Source organism: Diadema setosum, chromosome 7 (assembly GCF_964275005.1).
Source record: "Diadema setosum chromosome 7, eeDiaSeto1, whole genome shotgun sequence".
NCBI classification, from domain to species: Eukaryota; Metazoa; Echinodermata; class Echinoidea; order Diadematoida; family Diadematidae; genus Diadema; species Diadema setosum.
The window spans coordinates 20,242,813-20,261,815 of NC_092691.1; the positions used below are offsets into that span (position 1 = coordinate 20,242,813).

The 19,003-nt window shown below is 37.6% G+C and overlaps 1 long non-coding RNA gene across 1 annotated transcript; it reads left to right on the forward strand.

The window, feature by feature from the left end:
• Positions 1 to 13,849: 13,849 nt before the first annotated feature.
• LOC140230426 (uncharacterized) lies at positions 13,850 to 18,372 on the forward strand. Its single transcript, XR_011901394.1, has 3 exons — positions 13,850 to 15,138; positions 15,365 to 15,506; positions 16,641 to 18,372. It is a non-coding gene; the product is annotated as an uncharacterized lncRNA (long non-coding RNA).
• Positions 18,373 to 19,003: the final 631 nt, after the last annotated feature.

Sequence of the window (19,003 nt, forward strand, 5' to 3'; positions counted from 1 at the left end):
TATTCAGGCTAACAACATAAAAAGCTTTCCTCTAGGCAATCACAGTTCGTATACTAACTTGTGGCCTCGGCCCTCACTGTCTGAGCTTGTCAAGTAAGCAACAGCAAATACATAACGACAATACTGCTTATTCCTAACTGTTACCCCTAACCCTACCATTATTATTCCATTTTATATCACGACTCCTGACGTACGGTACTCAATGACTGACCTTCATCAGACATGACATAACTTACTACTAAGCTCTACGAGCATTTTTCTTATCATTATTCTACTTCTATACAAAGAAATTTAATAACTGAATACCAACTATTTGAAAACAAGAACAACTAACTCCAACTAACTCAATCACATAGCAACGGACAACCTCACATATTCCTATAAGACATCGTCATCGATGTGTCTGTCACTGATATAATCGCTCATGACTGGAATTTCTACAATATATATCGGCAGAATATCCTTTCTAAAGTTCTATCACATGACAATACACATTTCTGGTTGTTGCATAAAGCAACGGTGTGTAGTGGCTACACTTAAAAATTTGACAACATTAACAGTAACATGTTTGATTTGTTTGTTGCATAAGGCAACGGGATGTACCAAAGTTTCTATCTCATTAACAACATATCTCTGGGTTGTTGCATAAGCAATGATGTATACACTTAAATTCTCACAAACAATAACCTATTTGATTTGTTTGTCTGGTTACCCTAAAATTCTATGAAATTACAATAACATGTGTGATTTGTTTGTTGCATAACGCAGTGGTGTGTACATGAATAACAATAAACTGCATGGTTGTTGCATAACGCAACGGGATGTACCAAAGTTTCTATCTCATTAACAACATATCTCTGGGTTGTTGCATAAGCAACAATGTATACGCTTAAATTCTCACTAATAATAACCTATTTGATTTGTTTGTCTAGTTACCCTAAAATTCTATGAAATTACAATAACATGTGTGATTTGTTTGTTGCATAACGCAATGGTGTGTACATGAAATAACAATAAACTGCATGGTTGTTGCATAACGCAACGGGATGTACGCTTGACCTAACGTACCAACTACGTCACTGCTGAACGCAGCACGTAAGTGACCATCATGGCTAATTAATTTGCGATCTAAGAAATGTTTGGTGTAAAGCCCTACAAAAGAAAAGAAGAGAGAATTCCCAATAAATTCATAATGTACCAAAATATGAGACTTCTCATGACTCAATCATTTCTGTTAACTTTCTATATTTGTACGTACTGTCATCTATCAACTTCTTTGCAAAATACACAGAAATAGACAACAAAATATTCCACAAATTCTATCTCTTCATCACTCAATCAAAATATTCCATGAGAGATTTAACAGAGTTTCTTGTCATAGTTCTGACTGCAAAATCAAATACATGCTATCTTATATCTTATCTGTATAATTATATGCACTGACAATAAATAGGATCTATAATCCTAACAGCAAAATATATGAGGACATTTCTACTCACGTTGAATGGGGGTTCACTAAACTGTAGGGGAAACTGTTTATCTGTTTAGGTTAGAGGCTATCTGTTTTCTTCTTCTTTCTGCTCTAGCTGTACGCCTTATCTCTCGACAAGACAAATTTTCTCGTTCAGGGGACCCCTTTATATACCCTCGGGCCGATTCGAAATTACCATTGGTTCAATGTTATGTAATACGATACCCGCGAACTAATTAATATTTATGGAGAATAAATTGCACATGCATCGTACTTGTACTGCGGGAGATTCAAATCTATCACGGGGAATCTGGTGTTGAAATAACAAAAACTAGTATTTATCCTGAAAATATCTTGCTTAATAATCATAATTGTTGTGAGAAACAACTACAACCCATTCAATTTATTATAACACACATGAATATGGATTTCACATTTGGCGTAACTCTCGATCGTTATACTGCGTAAATACCAGTCCCACATATGGAATAATCTGTATGGCTGTCACATGAACATCACATGAATTCTCGTCTTCTCGTGGAAGACTGTACTCTGTTCTCATCTTTAAACAACAGGCCTCTGTATAATCTATGAGTTCAAGAACGGATTGCAGTCTGTCACTCGAAATTAAGAAAAATCAGGTCACTTTTATGGGGTGATGAAGTACCCTCTTCGCACACCGTACGTATACAATACATGCTATGTATACTCTGTACACTATGTAGTAACATTCCAGGGAAAACAAGGTCACCTTGACCTTTCGTCGTACCGTGTGTGTGTGTACACTCACTCAGATCGCACTTATACATATCCCTTAATGCTTTAAAATTCAGAAATGAATCGGGGGGGGGGGAATTTAACAAATTGAATTATAGTCAAAGAAGATCGAGGGGGTTTCCTTCACAATATGTATTTGCAAATTGAATTATTAAGCAAATTTGCAATGAAAGATTGTCCAAGATTATTGATCACTATCACAAATATCAAAGGGATCATTTGACATTTATTTCAGCATCTTCCGGAGCTGAGTGTTATCCTTATTCATTTCCGAATGCAAAATCAAATATCTTACATTAATTTTAGTACTGTATGGAGCTGAATCTTACCGTAAGTCATTTCCAAAAGTATAAGCAAACATCCAACATTTATTTTAGTATCATACGGAGTCGATTGTTACCACTGTTCATTTCTAAAAGTAAAGGCAAACGTCCGACTTTTTTTGGTGGCCCCAGGCCCCAGGCCACCGCTAGTGTTGAGCCCTGTATATATTGCATTTTGAGACCCCCTTACACCATCATTTCTAGTAGTATGCTGCCACCGCACGTTTTAACGAGTCCTGACCTCGATGTCCGAGTTGCCTTGGTAACAACCAACATAGAATTCAACCTTCAGGCATCAACACTCTATTACTACTGTACCAGGCAAGTTTACCAATAAACACAATGTTTTGACCAGAAGTTGTCAGTCGAGACAATATAATTGTGAAGTCTCAATTCTGAAATCACATTGTAACATAACTTGGCAATTTGTACAATGTCGCATTGTAAAACTGTAGTAAATTTTAATTTATGAGTACACGGATACTTGTACTGTATCTTACTACACAGTACTAAAATGATACATATGCTAGCGTATTCACTACATTTTATGTGTGCACTTAAGGCATTCTTAAAGGGGTTCACTGATGTTTAACTGGTTTCTATATGTTAATGTAAGGTGGTTTTTTCAACAAAAAGATTGCAAATTAAAGGGATGACACTGAATGAGGTTGTGGAATTTGTAGTTATTACAGATGTTAAAAACAGAGAGTTTACTGTCCCACAACAAAGTTATGAAACCAACATAATTTATTTCAGTTATGGACCTTATCTTTTCATTGACGTTGCTAGCCATTGCTGTTATCATTTGTACATCCTCTCGACCCAGATGCATAGTGCCTAACCTACCCCAGAATTTAAAAAAAAAAAAAAAGTTACCTTACCCTAAAGACAGGCCAAGTTTTTTTCTTTCAAAATAAATACAATCAATAATCATGAAATTAAACCACTCAATTCACCTCTCTTTGGGATTATTTCCAGGAAAAAATAGCCCGCTACAATTTCTGCAAGCACTACTCACTCTGTCGGTGGTCTTAGTCATTGACTTTCGGTCTCTGGTAATCCTTAACTGGCCTCAAGTGTTACCTAATAATCCCAACTGATGACAAAAAGAACAACTTCTACTAACAATTCCTGTCTAGGAATCATCTGAATAGGTCAACTGTACTCATCACTTGTCCCTTGCTGTCTGTAACTCTCAACTACATATACAAAAACTTCCACTTCGAGCTAACCTCTTGTTTCAATACATTGTTCCACCAATCTTCAAAAGAATGAACTAAAGGGCGTAAAGGAGGGGGGGGGTATTTATGTTACTGTCTAACTCGGTACTGTACCAGTATTTTAGTTCTAACTTAAGTTATGGTTATTTCATGTACACATTACAATACTTTCATTAAACTATTGATGGAATTTGATACTTGTCAACTTCTGTCTTTGAACTTCAACCAAACAAGTTTGTGGATAACAAAATCACTAAAATCTATGTACAGAAGAATCAGTTGTCAAGGTGAATTGAGTGTAGTCCAAATGGTTTGAATGCAGTCCAAATGTAATTTGATCAAGCCAATTAATTACAAAATTATCCCTCCGGGGTCCCACACCCTCCTTACTCTGCCCTGGCTTTCCATGACTATTTAGGGACAATTGCAGAACAAATGTTATATCAATAATGAGTGAAGAGAGAGAGAAAATATCCAGATTACCAACTAAGTAGAACATTTCAGGACATAGTACACTGTATTACATTTCTTGTCACAGTGGCCAACCCAGGAAGAGGCTAGACTTCTATAGCTTGAGCGCAATATCAAGAGTCAGTCTCACTGATAATACAACCTGGGGGGCGTTTCATCAACGAGTTCGTCGGAGGTTTTCACCGACAAATTTGCTATCAGCCAATCAGACGCAAGGATTTCAGTAGCTTTTAACAGTTGTCGGTGTAAATCACCGACAAAAAGTTTCATGAAACACCCCCCTGACTAAAGCTAGAATTTAGTGACATCATGACCAAAAGTGGGCCAACAAAAAAATGTAGAGATCCAAAAATATATATTGAATTTCACCTCAACCAAAGTTGTCACTCAACAGTGACCACATTATGATCAAGGTTATAACAGTGACACCTTCATAAGCTTCCATCAAATATATAAGTACAGAAATACTTCAAATACTCCAATTATAGAACCAGAAAAATATATGGATATTCCTACAAATTTAGACAATCAAATTCCAAACATCTATTGAAAATTAAACAATTGTAGAGCTCTGACATACAAAATAAGAAAATAACACTCACTGTTGGAAGTTTGTGTGCGGTTGACCAAGAGTGAAATGGAGTGAAGTGTTCTCAACGGAATCAGAGAAGCAAAATGATAGAATTCTAAAGAACATTTGATTATATCATGATCACATCACTAATTACTGTGTCCAATCTATCATTGGAGGAAATTATGGGATAGAATCCTTTCTTCCTCTTTATTGGTCCTCTAAAAGTTCTTGACCACGCCCAGGCACGTGACTCTCAACTTAATTCAAAATCAAATCTGACTTAATATTCTTGTCATCATGTAACTTTATCATGTTATAATTTTAAAAAATCATTCAACCTATTTTCAAATAAATACAACATTATAAACATCAAAATCCTTGTCCCACACACTATAAAATTACTAGTTTAAAATGAACCTCAGTTTGACTTAATTATCTGAAAGTAAAGAAAAAAACTTGTTTTATCCTTATGACTTATCATGTAAACATATTTTCACTTCTTAGTAAGGGATACATAGTGGGCATGGCTTCTACCAAAACAAGGTCAACTTGGGGAACATGTGCGTACATTTATACATTGTGTAATTATAGCATCGCGTCTGTTCTATGCACAGTGCACAGAGTGTAAGTTCAGAAACAGATCATACATAGTGTGATTGCGGAAGTTGGCTCTTAACAAGGTGTTTTCTTTGGTTGGGAAGCTACCTCTGTGAATGGAGAGGAACTATCGGCATTACCTTTTCAGGTTTTCATATCCGAAGTGATTGTGGACCATTCTTTTTTATTGCACGGGTAAGGTGTCGTGTTCTGGGGTGATAATCCATGTAGAGACGAAGGGATTGCCTCTTTGTTTTCAGTTTTTCTGACTTCTTCAAGGAGATCCTCTCTATGTTTATGGCTGACCTTTCTCATGACTTTCATGACTATGTTGACGGGGTAATCCCGTTGAATGAAATGTCTTCTGAGCTGAAGAGCATCAGATTCATAGGTCTGAGGATCTGATGTTATTCGTTTGTACCTGATTAGCTGGCTGTACACGATTGAATCCTTGACATGCTTTGGGTGGAAAGAATTATAGTTGAGATAAGTGAAGGAGTCTGTCGGTTTTTTGTACACCAATGTTTCCAGTTTGTGCCCATGGACTGATAGAGTGACGTCAAGGAGTGGATTTTCTCTCCTGAACTCTCCATCGTAAATTTGATGTTTGAGTTTTGTGACTCAAAGCTTTGGTGGAACGACTTAAGCTCATCGTCATTGTGAGGCCAGATCATGAAAATATTGTCAATGTACCGGAGGTACATAATCGGTTGCAGCTAAGATTTCGAGAGAAACTCCTCTTCCAGAACGGCCATGAAGATGTTAGCATACGCTGGTGCCATTTTAGTACCCATTGCTGTGCCTTTCTTTTGGAGAAAGTACTTGTCATCAAACTTGAAGTAGTTATGTTTCAGGATGAATTCTGTGATAGATGCCAAGTAATCAATTTTAGCATCTGAGTACTCAGAATGACGGTGCAAGAAGGAATGGAGAGCCTGCTGTACCCCTTCTTCGTGGGGTAAGTTAGTATACAGACTTTTGACATCCATAGTTAAGAGTTTTGACCCGTCTGGGATTTCAATAGAGTTGATCTTGCGCAAGAAGTCAGAAGTATCTTTGACATAACTACTGATTTTTGGGATGCACACCTGCAGTTTTTTTGTCAACGTACTCTGACATAGCTTTCATGAGACATTTGACACTTGATATTATAGGTCTTCCTGGTGGAATGATATTGTGATCTTTGGCTTTGGATATGACTTCTTGCGCGTCATTCTGGTCACATTCAGTAACATCAGCCACTAGTTTAGGAGGTTTGTGAATTTTAGGAAGCATGTAAAATTCACTTACCCTGGGTCTTTCTGGCACAAGCATATGACTCTTGCTTACACTACTTAGCTTGTCTACACAGTCCAGTTCTTGGTTGACGTAATCGGCTGTGGGGTCAGCATTGAGACGTGTGTAGTATTCCTAGTCAGATAGTTGGCGTTCTGCTTCGGTGATGTAGTCCTCCTTGTTTTGGATCACCATGCACCTCCTTTGTCAGCTGGTTTGATGATGATGCGTTCTGAAGACTTTTGATGGCTCAGAGCAGGTTGGGGTCGGTCTTGGCGTCATGGTGCTTGTCAAGGTCTCACAGAAAGGCATCGAGTTGACGTTCCACATTAGAAGTGTATCTATCAACGTAGGGGCTCCTACCTCTACGTGGTGTCCAGCAGGTCTTGGATAAGGATTTTTCTGCCTTTTCTCTGATGCGGTTGTGCAGTCTTTGGTTAGTTGCTCCTTCTGAGAAAAATTCCTTAAGTTTGACACAACGGTTGAAGGATTCAATGTCGAAGCACAGTTGTAGGTTATCTAGACGTTGTGGAGGGCAGTAGAAAAGACCCAGGTTAAGAGTGTTGACCTCTTGCTGGGATGGCTCATATCGGGAGAGGTTTACAAGGTTACAGCTCTTTGGTGCTTTAGTCTTCTCATGAGGTGGCTTGGGGTCGGTATCAATGCTCTAGCGCTGGGGATTTGACGAACCTCAGAGTAGAGGGGACGCTAGAATGAGTTTATCCAGCTTCCGGGACTACAAGTATCAATTATCATCATGTCTCAACTTAATGCAGTAATTTTCCGCGCGTCATTGTCGACCCTGAGGAAGACGAATGTATTCATAAAAAATTTGGTCTGAATAAATGGCACTGTTGGACTGAAATGCATTACCACCCTACTTCGTCATCTTTTCTGTACTGGTACCAACACACGGACTACAAGTATCAACTATCATCATGTCTCAACTTAATGCAGTAATTTTCCACGCGTCATTGTCGACCCTGAGGAAGACGAATGTATTTGTCAAAAATTTGGTCTGAATAAATACCGGTAGCACTGTTGGACTGAAATGCATTACCACCCTACTTCATCATCTTTTCTGTACTGGTACCAACATGTAAACTACAAGTATCAACTATCATTAGAAAACTGGAACAAAGTTCATGCTGTATCACCAACGGTTTATTTCTGCACACAAATTTTCGAGCGTCTCGCCGCCCTTTCTCAAGTGTTGATACAACAACAAAGAGCATGTAATTCTAAAGGGTATCAAAAGTTTATTTGATGAAAATCGGTTTTGAAATGCCTGAGATATCCAAAAACAAGGTGAAACAAAGAGATCCTAATAAAAGGCGTGGCCTGTAGTCTATTATTATCACTTTTTGGACATCTCAGCCATTTGAAAACCAATTTTCATCAAATAAACGTTGAATCCTTTTAAAAATTACATGCTCTTTTACATTTCATAAGATGTTTCTCATCATCTCACTTAGGAATGTTCAAAACATGAATCCCCACCTCAACCAGTACTGTACAGTCCCTTTAAATCTAAACACACCGCATGAACATATTTCTCCTGCAAATGACTGCGAACATACTCCTGTTCATTATCATGCTATATATAACTCTTTTGTTACAATCTAATTTTAATGATCTTGGGCAAAGCTCATATTTTACTTTTCTGCACTTAATTGCCAAAATTTATCAAAAAATGTTGATGCTTCAAATTCAGTTTTCATCTCCACTTGTTAATGTGCATCAAAGTTTAATTTGTAGTACTGAAACATAGTGTAACAATGAATCTTCTGGAGATTTATATATGGTTAAAAAAAAATAATGATTTTATTGGTGATGAATGTCAATCGAGGAAAAATGGTGGAGTTAGTCTATGTAAAGAAAGAGATATGAATGAGCAAAGCTTGGACATAGATATGAACGAAACTTCATTAGAGAAAATTTCTACTGAAATAGACTTGCGTAATACAAAAATTTTAGATTATGAAGTTTATATACCTCCAAGTGCATGTCAATATGCAGCTGCATGCTGTGTGTCTGTGAGCAGAAAAAAAAAGTGCTGAGTTTTTGTAAGTGTGTAATCATATTTGTCTGTCATGTGATTCTATTTTTTTTTCTGCATCACCTTTTCATGTTATATCTGTATTTTGTGAATCAAGTTGTGAAATTTACATTTTGATCATGTTATCGTATGCACAGTTATGTTGTTTCATGTTTATTTTTTTATAAGCATATCGCAGGGCTCCACAGTGACTTTCATTTTTGATGGCCCGATCGGGCCACCAAAATCATTGATTTTTATTTTTTGGCAGCTCGAAAGTAAAATCTGGTGGCCCGAAAAAAAAAATCAAGAAAAACATAAAAAAAACTAAATCGGTCCAACTAAACATAGAAAAATAAATATTAAGTATTACTGAAGTGATACAGGTACCCATGTCTTAATTAAATGAATAGAAAATTTAATAATCTTACCATTATTCTGAGTTCTAAGATTTAGCAAATTAGCACATTTGTAAACATCCGACATCTGTTTTAGCATTGTAAAGAGCCGAAAGTTACTGTTATTCATTTCTGATTGTAAAAGCAATCATCCAACATTTATTAGTATTTTAATACCTTACGGAGCGGAATGTTACCATTAATCATTTTCAAATGTAAAAGCAAACAACCGACATTCATTTTAGCATCTTACAGAGCTGAATGTTATCCTTATTCATTTCCAAACGTGAAAGCAAACATCCACTATTTATTTTAGCATCTAACTGAGCCGATTGATACCATTAATCATTCCAAATGTAAACGCAATAATCTGTTATTTATTTTAGCATCGTACAGAGTAGAATATTCCCGTTATTCATTTCCAAATTTGAAAGCAAACATCTGACATTTATTTCAGCATCTTACGGAGCAGGGGCGGCCGCACAGAAACGTTGTTAGCGCTAACAGCGCACTAACAGCACTGATAGTGCCGATTTGGCCGCACAGAAGCGTGCTGGTAGTCAAATTCACTAACAGCGTTGTTATCCTAACAGTGCGAGGCCGCACAGAAGCTAACAACAGTGGTGCTGTTTTATCAACTCACTATTCCTACAGTGCCAGGGGCACCGATAGTGGCAGTGTTAGTGCTTCTTGCGTGCGCGCTGAGTGCATGCGCTGTTGTTGTCTCCCAAGTAAACCTACTTCGCCCGAAATTGACCGAGAACTACAAATAATAATTGAGAATGTTGTGGTTTGTGGGAGACGTAGATTTTGCTTGACTTCCAAAGTTTCTTTCATGACATTTAGTTTCTCGGTTTCGATACGGATCATTTCTTAGCAATTGTTTGATTAGAAAGTGTTACATTTCACGGAGTGACAGTGTACGGCGCAGTGCGCATTGTTCAAATTGCTTTGCTATGTCATATGTTTAAAAAGTGTATTTCGGAGTGAAGGGTACAAAACTACGCACAATTTTAGAATTGATTGTGACATAATGTTTGCAAATAATCTATGTCATCATAGAAATGACGTTATTTTACAAATTAACATTTCATGCAGTGTCAAACATGCCAACTTTCTGACATGGTTAAAAATATCTAAAATCACCTTAAGCTCTTTCAACCAATCTCTTGCTGGTAATTTTTTTTTTTATCAAAAAGATAATATCAGTTAGGCCCAGTCCGCCTTTTTATAGTCTTATATAGGAACTTCTGTGAAGCACTGTAGATATAGGGACATCATTTGGAAATGTAATAAAACTTAGGGTCCTACCTATTATTTGTTCTGGGGGTATGACTGAGAGTATTTCTTTTTCATCATCATTCAAGGAATCGAGGACATCAGGATCATCGACTGCTGTATTTTCCCCTTCTCCCGTTTTCCCCCGTTCTTTTCTCTGCACTCATTGGCTCTGGGCAACTTTTTCCTTGACACATTTTTTTAGTGATGATTGCCACTTGTCGAGGCGTCTCGCACTGAGTGCGCGAACGCTTGCTTTAATAGTGCGCGATCCTTTGTAACAACTGCACGTACTCTTGCTACAAGTGCGAGATAACCTGTTTACTTGATGTTTACCACTGTGACTCAGCGTAGATTTTGCCTAACTCTAAGGCTAAATTCACCAACAGCGCCGTAACAGCGCACGTGTCTAACAGTGCTCTAACAGCGCTTTCTGTGCGGTCATGGTGCTCATACTGTCAGTGGCTGATTTGTTAGTGACTTGATAGCGCTAACAAACCTCCCACTAACAGCGTTTCTGTGCGGCCGGTACTGATTGTTACCACTGTTTATTTCCAAAAGTAAAGGCAAACATCTCACTTTTTTCATTTCTGAAATTTTGGTGACCCGACGTGTTTTGTTGGTGGCCCCGGGCCACCGTTAGTGTCGAGCCCTGCATATCGTCTGATATTGATGTCTTGTAACTCTGTAAACTACCTAAATTCGGCCTGTGGGCGGCCATGGTAATTGTCTTTAAGCCATTAATAAAAAAGAATAAAGTAAACAAAATAAACCAGTCAGTAGATTTTTAACTTTTTCTCTTTTTAGATCCAGGATTATGTGTTCTTCATAATTAAAAAAATATATATATTTAGTTGATGGATGATATTTATTTTAATCTTTTTAATGTTGGTAATGTGTAATATGTATGTGATTTTCTAATTTTTTTAATATAATTGATGTTTTCCCTGATTAGATATCGTATATACCATATTTCATCACATTTTGCATCTTTGATTATAAATGTCTTTATAAATTATTACATTTTTCTCTGAACTATTTTTTGAATGACACAAGTTATGATTTTTGTGTTTTGGGGGATGTGTGACGTAGCTGTCAATCAATTCATAATAAAAAAATGTGTGCATTTTTAAATGAAATATAAAATATTAAAATGAAATCAAATTTATTACATTTCTGTATAATGCACAATGGAATATTTCACACTTAAATCCCATAAATGACTTGTATGATACATTTTTAGATGTTTAAGAAGCTTCTAGTTTGTTTGTTTTTTTCAGTTCCATTAAAAAGTGAAAAAAGGAGCTGTGGCTTAATGTAATCATAAGATTCATAAATTGATTAAAACTCCCATAAATGACTTATGATACATTTCTAGATGTTTGAAGAAGCTTTTTTTCCATTTCATAAATAAAACAAAAAATGTTTAAATTGTGAGGAGACTCTAACTGAACATAAGAAAGTTTTTCATAAGAAAACAGTACAATTGTTACTAAGATTAAATTTGTTTACAAAATGTACAGGTTAATTAAATAATGCAAAAGGAAATGTGAGTAAAACATGGAATATAAATAATCAGGTTTTAGTAAAAAGTAAGAAAGTTAATATGACTAAGATCAAAGGAGGTGATACAGAATTTCATGAAATATTCCCAAAATATGACATGAATATTTTTTGATATAGGATATAATTTCAATGAAATAATAAAGATAGTGAAAATTATATTGATAATGGTATGACATCAGTGTTTCTTAAAGACTATATTTCTGCTGAAACTATCAAAAATATAAAACTGACATCAGTGCTGCGTGGTATGATAATGGTGTGACAGTCATTAAGAAAGTCATAAATCCTAAATATTAACTCTTAAGTGGAATAACTAATAGGTGATTTGATTTTTCTTTTCCTGATTAATTAAAGATAGCTTGTGGTGTTTCTGCTTTAAAAAAGAAAAAATGTCCTGAAATATTCTGCACATATCTTACAGTGTTTTTTTTTTTTTTCTGTCAGAATTTGGTCTGAAATTTGTATTGACTACTGAATGGTATCCATGTTACCAGGGATGAATGAAAGCATGTAAAATATTCCATTCTAATTTTCAGCTCAAAAGCATTGCAGGTGTAGGAATGTAGGATAGAGTAAGTAGATTCTCATTGTGTTTGCACCTCCGTGGTAAAACCAACACTGGTTACCGGGCACAAGCTCGGTAGTGTAGTTGTATGATGCCCGGAATATAGTTAAATCTTACCATGTCTTGTCTTTAGTTCGACGTCTCTCTGTCAAGGCGTACCCTCTCTATTTCAAATCGTTCTCTCTCCATGGTTAGCTTCTCCTCTTCTACCACTAGATGGTGCTCCTCTAACCCAAACCTTTTTCTCTCAACCAGAAACCTCTCCTTTTCCACCTCAAGTAGCTTGGCAAACTCATCGTCGCAGTGGGCGGCAGATGAGGATTGAGAAGAATGAATGTGAAGGCATTGATGCCGACAATTCGCCGCGTCTTTTTTTTTTGGGGGGGGGGTTCTTATTGTCACTGCCTGCAGAAAAAGAGAATACGTCTGAGTGTTTAAATGTATGCATATATGCATATAAATTTAAACTTATCAGAATGCATGATACAGTGTCTTCACTATTTAAATCGATGAGATATAAAATAATATATCTGTAACATTGTGTTGTACTGGTAATTTGTTGCCTCGGGTCAAGGGGAACTTTGGCAGATTTAAATCCACCCCGGAAGCTAGAGATGTGACAGGCAATACAGCAGTGACGTCATCAGCTCCTGGGGTGAATGTCGGTGTCTTGCAGCCCTGTTGCTACGCCAAAGATGACATCATCTGGGAGAAACTGGGATAGAATCTCCTCCTTTTCAAGGGGTGGTAGTGGTGACCCTCCTCTGGTCATGTTTTCCTCCCTCTTCTGCCGTGCATTTTTTTTTTCTTTAGGTCACTTTTCATTGTTTTGAATGTTTTTTCAGTTTTCCAGTTCTTGTGCCCTTCCACTAAGGAGTGACATGCGATCATAGACTGCTGCCTACGCCCCCTCTTTCATCTGATGAGTCAGATGGGAGGATAGTTCTCCTTTTATTATGTCTCTGCGGGCGGCAACTTTGCACAATATCTCCTCAGGTGAGAACATCACGCATTGCTTTGCTGTCATTGTGACCCCTGTCCATAGATTTCATGAAGTCGTAATAGGAATCCTAACAAGGGGATTCATATCAAGGGGATATAATCATATAATCACACGTACAATGTACTACAGTGCATGTAGTGAGGTGATGTCTGTCTGACCAGTATTTAAGATCTCAAAACAGCCTGTCACCTTAACGCCGCAGACGAGTACAGCGAGCAACGTGTAATTACTGTTCTGCAAGACACTTTTTGGTATGTTTTGGGATATCTCTCGTGGTCTTAATGTTAGTATAGACTAGGCTTGACCTTGTTAGAGCCTCTTGTGAGTGATGTGCCGGCTGGCCATATCCTCTGGGTGAGTGCCTTAAACTGCCGGAGAACAGGGCAATAAGTTCAAGCACATGTTCTTGTATGAGTTCATAGGCCTAAGTAGACCATGAAGATCTCCTTCTGAACATCACCTTAGGTGTCAAGTAACAGTAATTTCTCACCTCAGGGTGCTCTGTAGTTTGTGCCTGTCCCCAACATCTTGGATCCAGCAAGGCTAGAGTAGCTCTCCTTTTCAAGGGTCACATTATTAGGCATGTTATATGTTTACCAGCCACTAACTTGTCATGCCATCGAATTGCAGCAACTTGTTCAAGTGTTTGGGATTGTCACTGTGCATTGACTTTCCCACCTGAGACGCCCACCGTCACCAGCTTCCCTTACCAAATCCTTTCCCAGTCCTACAGCGATAAGCAAGCGATGAAATCAGCAGTTGTTGACACTAGGAGCTGACAGCCATGAACATACACATAAGACAGCTCTAGAGTGGTGGTCATCCTGCTACTAGTCGTTGCATACAGATACTCTCATTGACATCAGACTGAGACTAAGATAAAAACCTATGAGTCTGTTGTCCTGTTGTCATTGTATGGCTGTGAGGCATGGACACCATACAGGAGACACATCTAGACTCTGGTTATACCAGTGGCTGAGAATTTAGTTGAGGATCAGGTGGCAAGATCGCAATCCCATCAAGAAGTGCTTGCCATGCAGACCCTGCACAAGAATCGTTAAATCAAGTCACCAAGTTTCCGTCACGATGGGTAGGCCATGTGGTAAGGATGACTGCTAACTGATTGTCCAAACAGATCCTCTACTGTATAAACTAGACCATGGTTAAAAAGAAGAAAGATTGTAGGACAATGAAAGGGCTCACGGACATCGTAAAGGCATCTTTTTGAAGTTGATTTCAACATCAAAAACCCTGCCACCTGGGAAGACAAGGCAACCCACAGAACTGACTGACATCAAGCAGATGAAGATGTGGCGCACCAGGAGGAATTCAAAATGTTGCCGCTGAAAACAAAGGTGTTTCAGTACTTCTGCGTCGCCTGTGTCAACAGCAGCAGTTCCCGCCAATGATGACTATAACTGTGATATGTGCAACAGGAGCTATCACTCAAGAGCAGGTCTCTACAGATACCATCTGTCCCTTCAGCATTAAACTTAAACTTTCTGCTGGTGACCAGTCTTTGGAGGTGTTTCCTTCACGGTACTCCTTTCTTCCCAGTCGATGTCCAAGCAACAATCAAATGGTAGATATCCACTTTTATAAAAGTATTGCTTCATGTTTACGATAACACTGGCATAAAATAAAACGTTGCAATATTCACAAACAAAAATCGAATTCGAAAGATAAGTGAATCATTCGAAGTATTTATCTTAGTTGTTCGCAGCAAACATCCATGGAAATTATACTATAAGACAAATGTCATATTGTCAGCAATAATTGTCTGTGGAATCTTCATTTTAATTCTCCAGGCTCTTCTGCTTCCGGGCCCGTTGTCTCCATCACCGTTTGGTCGGACGAGCCTGTCCGTATACTCTTGTGTTCTGTTCGGATTCTGCTACCACTTTTGTCACAACACAGATCATTATTTTGTCCTCCTCATCAGTGAGATAGGCAAGTAATTTCCACTTTCTAGAGTTCTAATGGGTCTTCTCATCCTTTCCCTTATGTGTGTCCTCATGTAATCTCTCCTGCTCTTCTCTTTCATTGCCGCACTGTGTTTATTCCTTTGCTCCTATCTTTTCTCTGCTCTTTTCCCTTCTCTGCTTTCTTCATTTCCTTTCTGCTTTACGTCCCAATCATTCTGCTTCTTGCCGGCATTTGGAATGGAAGCTATATAACATGGACGGTAGGATGCGATTGAACCTCTTGATAAACATGTCACTTGTGGGATATAGCGGGCATATCTTCCTTTCTTTGATTGTACATACATCATGTAGAATCTCACATATTTCCTGTATTAATCTTGACTCTAAGGTTTTAGCTTTGTCACCATAAAGTTTCTTTGAGAGCCTGTTTCTGCATATGAATTCGTGCACTAAGGCCCAGGAAATGTGGGTGCTGTTTGTTATTCCGAAGGTTCGTTATTCCGAAGGATCGTTATTCAGAAGGTTTGTTAATCCAAAACACACAAATTCCCTATGTCTAGAGGTTCATTAATCCGAAAATGAAAAAGGGTTTGTTAATCCGAACATTTGTGGCGTTATTCCGAAAGTTTGTTAATCCGAAAATGAAATAGGGTTCGCTATTCCGAAGGTACGTTAATCCGAAAATGAAATAAGGTTTTTTATTCCGAAGGTTCGTTGATCCGAAAATGAAATAGGGTCCATAACGAACCTTCGGAATAACGAGCCTTATTTCATTTTCTGATTAGTTAACCTTAGGAATAACGAACCTTATTTCATTTTTGGATTAATGAACCTTCAGAATAAACTTTATTTCATTTTCAGATTTACGAACCTTTGGAATAACGAATCTTCGGAATAACGAACCTTCGGAATAACGAACCTTCGGAATAACGAACCTTTGGAACAAAGATCCTTCGGAATAAGGAACCTTTGGAATAATGAACTGTAACAGGAAATGTCACACTCTTGGTTTGATAGGTTACCGATTTCACCAGTTTCATGAAGTAGCCCCAAAATTTTAAGACATACCGATTTTCACAATAAGTTTCTGGTCTGGGGGCACATGATATCCATCTCATCTCCTGCAAGTCACCCACCTACTTACTATATTTCTGTACAGGGACTTTTCCTCTACCGGGTGGATTCTTTGACTAGGCCAAGACTTCACACGAACTGCCGATCTGACATTTGCAGCTAGTCTGAGCCAGTCATGAAAACTTTTCCTCTCACAACCTGCACGCCTGAATATCCAATTTATCCAGTGTGACTTCACAGCTGAAGAAGGACTGGACACTGCTTCCCAAGACGACCTCTTTATTCCTTCCTCTTTCTGAGTCCAGTGTGCTCATTCACTAGGTACTTTTAAATCTACCTGCAATCACTTCTGACATAAAGAGCTACGGAATCTGTTACTTTAATTACCATAGTACTAATTACTAAATTTTTTATTACTAACCTTTGGCAGTAGAATGTCAGTAACCTATTACTTTATATCAGCAACAATTGGTTTTGAATGTTAGTCTCGCTCAATCTAAGAGATTCAGAGTTTGATTATACATTAGCCATTATTCTGGTAATGTACTTTTTCTGTCCCATTGACTTTGCCATAAGTGGTAACTTTCAGAACTTACATGACAATCACGTCTATCACATTTAGATCCCTTTCCTTGTCACTGAAGGACATGCCTGGCCAAGTCACCCATTTCATAAAAATAACTGAACTAACCATTCCTAATCACCTCTCGAGGCTTTGATAACAGCAAGCGATAAACCCGAGTAGCATCACTCATACGAGCATGTTATGAAACATGAAACAACTCCCTCTGTCGGTGGCCATGCCTATATTCCATCCATCTGCCTCGCATTCCATCCTAGCCTCAAAGTTCAAATTCCCATAAAGCTCTTGAGGTCATATATGCAAATCGAAAGCTACCAATCTCTTCAAGTTTCACTTCAGTCACAACCATGTCGACTTGTTTGCCACTTTGCATATACTGATCGAAAATTCAGGGAAAAGGTAATTCCACTTCAGCATGTTTGAAGTTTTCCAGAGTTTCCATACCACCCGCTAGAACTTGGTGTCGCTCCTGACTTTCCCGCACCCAGTTCCTATTGGTTAAAGAATGAAAACTAATTCTGGGAGTGGTCACTTTATATGATATACATCGTGATTTTTTTGTTTAGTTTGACCAATGACGGCTTGGCTTGGATGGGCGCAGCATAAGAGTAAACCAACTTGTCATGACAGGATTCTTAAGGTTGTTCTGAAAGTTAATCTTTCAATTTCCTTGCTAAATTATTATCTTCATTGGACATTACCCAGCTACAAATCAGTTGGTATTCATAGTATATTATCTCCATATCAATATCAGACCCTGTTTCTCTCATTTTATGATATTCCTTTCAAGTGACATAATTTTACATTCAGGTAGCTTATGAGGAGCTGCTACACCGTAGTAGATGGAAAAGGTTAATTTCTCGTGATCGACGACGCTCCTAAATGAAAATAGACGCTACATAGATATCTACATATCTGACATCCTTCATTATATCGAGAAGTACCTCCTGCGTTATTTGAATGCAATTTACAAACTTGGAACAATATGTGGGGCTCAGCTAAGAATCATTTTTTTTCTTCAGTCTGATCATTTTTTGCTAGGTTAATGACTAAGACTGTAAGGTATTCAAAAGTGGCAGTCTTTCGCTGTAGAGTGATTGCTACACATTCCAGGTATCCTGATTAATGACGTAAATAGATGCATGTTAGTTCTGCTCTTTAAAATCTGCAAGATTGCTGTTGAATTTTCTTGTTGAGCTGTGAATAATAAAAAAAGGAAGTAATTGACCTTGAATCTTTTGATAAAAGTGTTTCCTTTCTGTCTTCTCCTTTGTTGAAAACATTTAAATAGATTCCCAAATTGACTAGATTTTACAAACGCTCAAAGAGATGAAAACTGTCAGTGGCATTTTGTGCTGTTTTGTACCAAAACAAAAACAAAAACAAAAAACTGCTACACACAGGTTTCATGGTGATTACCTTTCCCAAAAGAAGTATAATATTACATATGTCTGTTACAGGAAAAGTAAACAATTGTTTTCAGAAAGAAAAAACTTTTTAGCCTTCAGACTACTTCAATGCTGTTTACAAGGTTGGCATTCCAAGTATTTGAATAAATATTGATATGATTTCTTTAATATCATGTACTCAGTCTGGTCAACAATTTTCAAATGCTTTCCATCCAGTGATTATCAGTGCTCTTATACTCACAAAGTTTCTGCATATTGTAACTTGTTGCTGTTCGTACATTGCAGATTTCTTGATAAATGTAGTTTGGTGATTGAAGTGTAATTAGATTTTTTGTTTCGTCGGAAAACTCATTGAACTTTGTCTTTTTAGAGAGATTTGGTTTTAATAAAAGAAAATACTCAATTGTTGCCACAGTCATGGCAATACCCCTCCCTCCCCCCCCCCCCCAAAAAAAG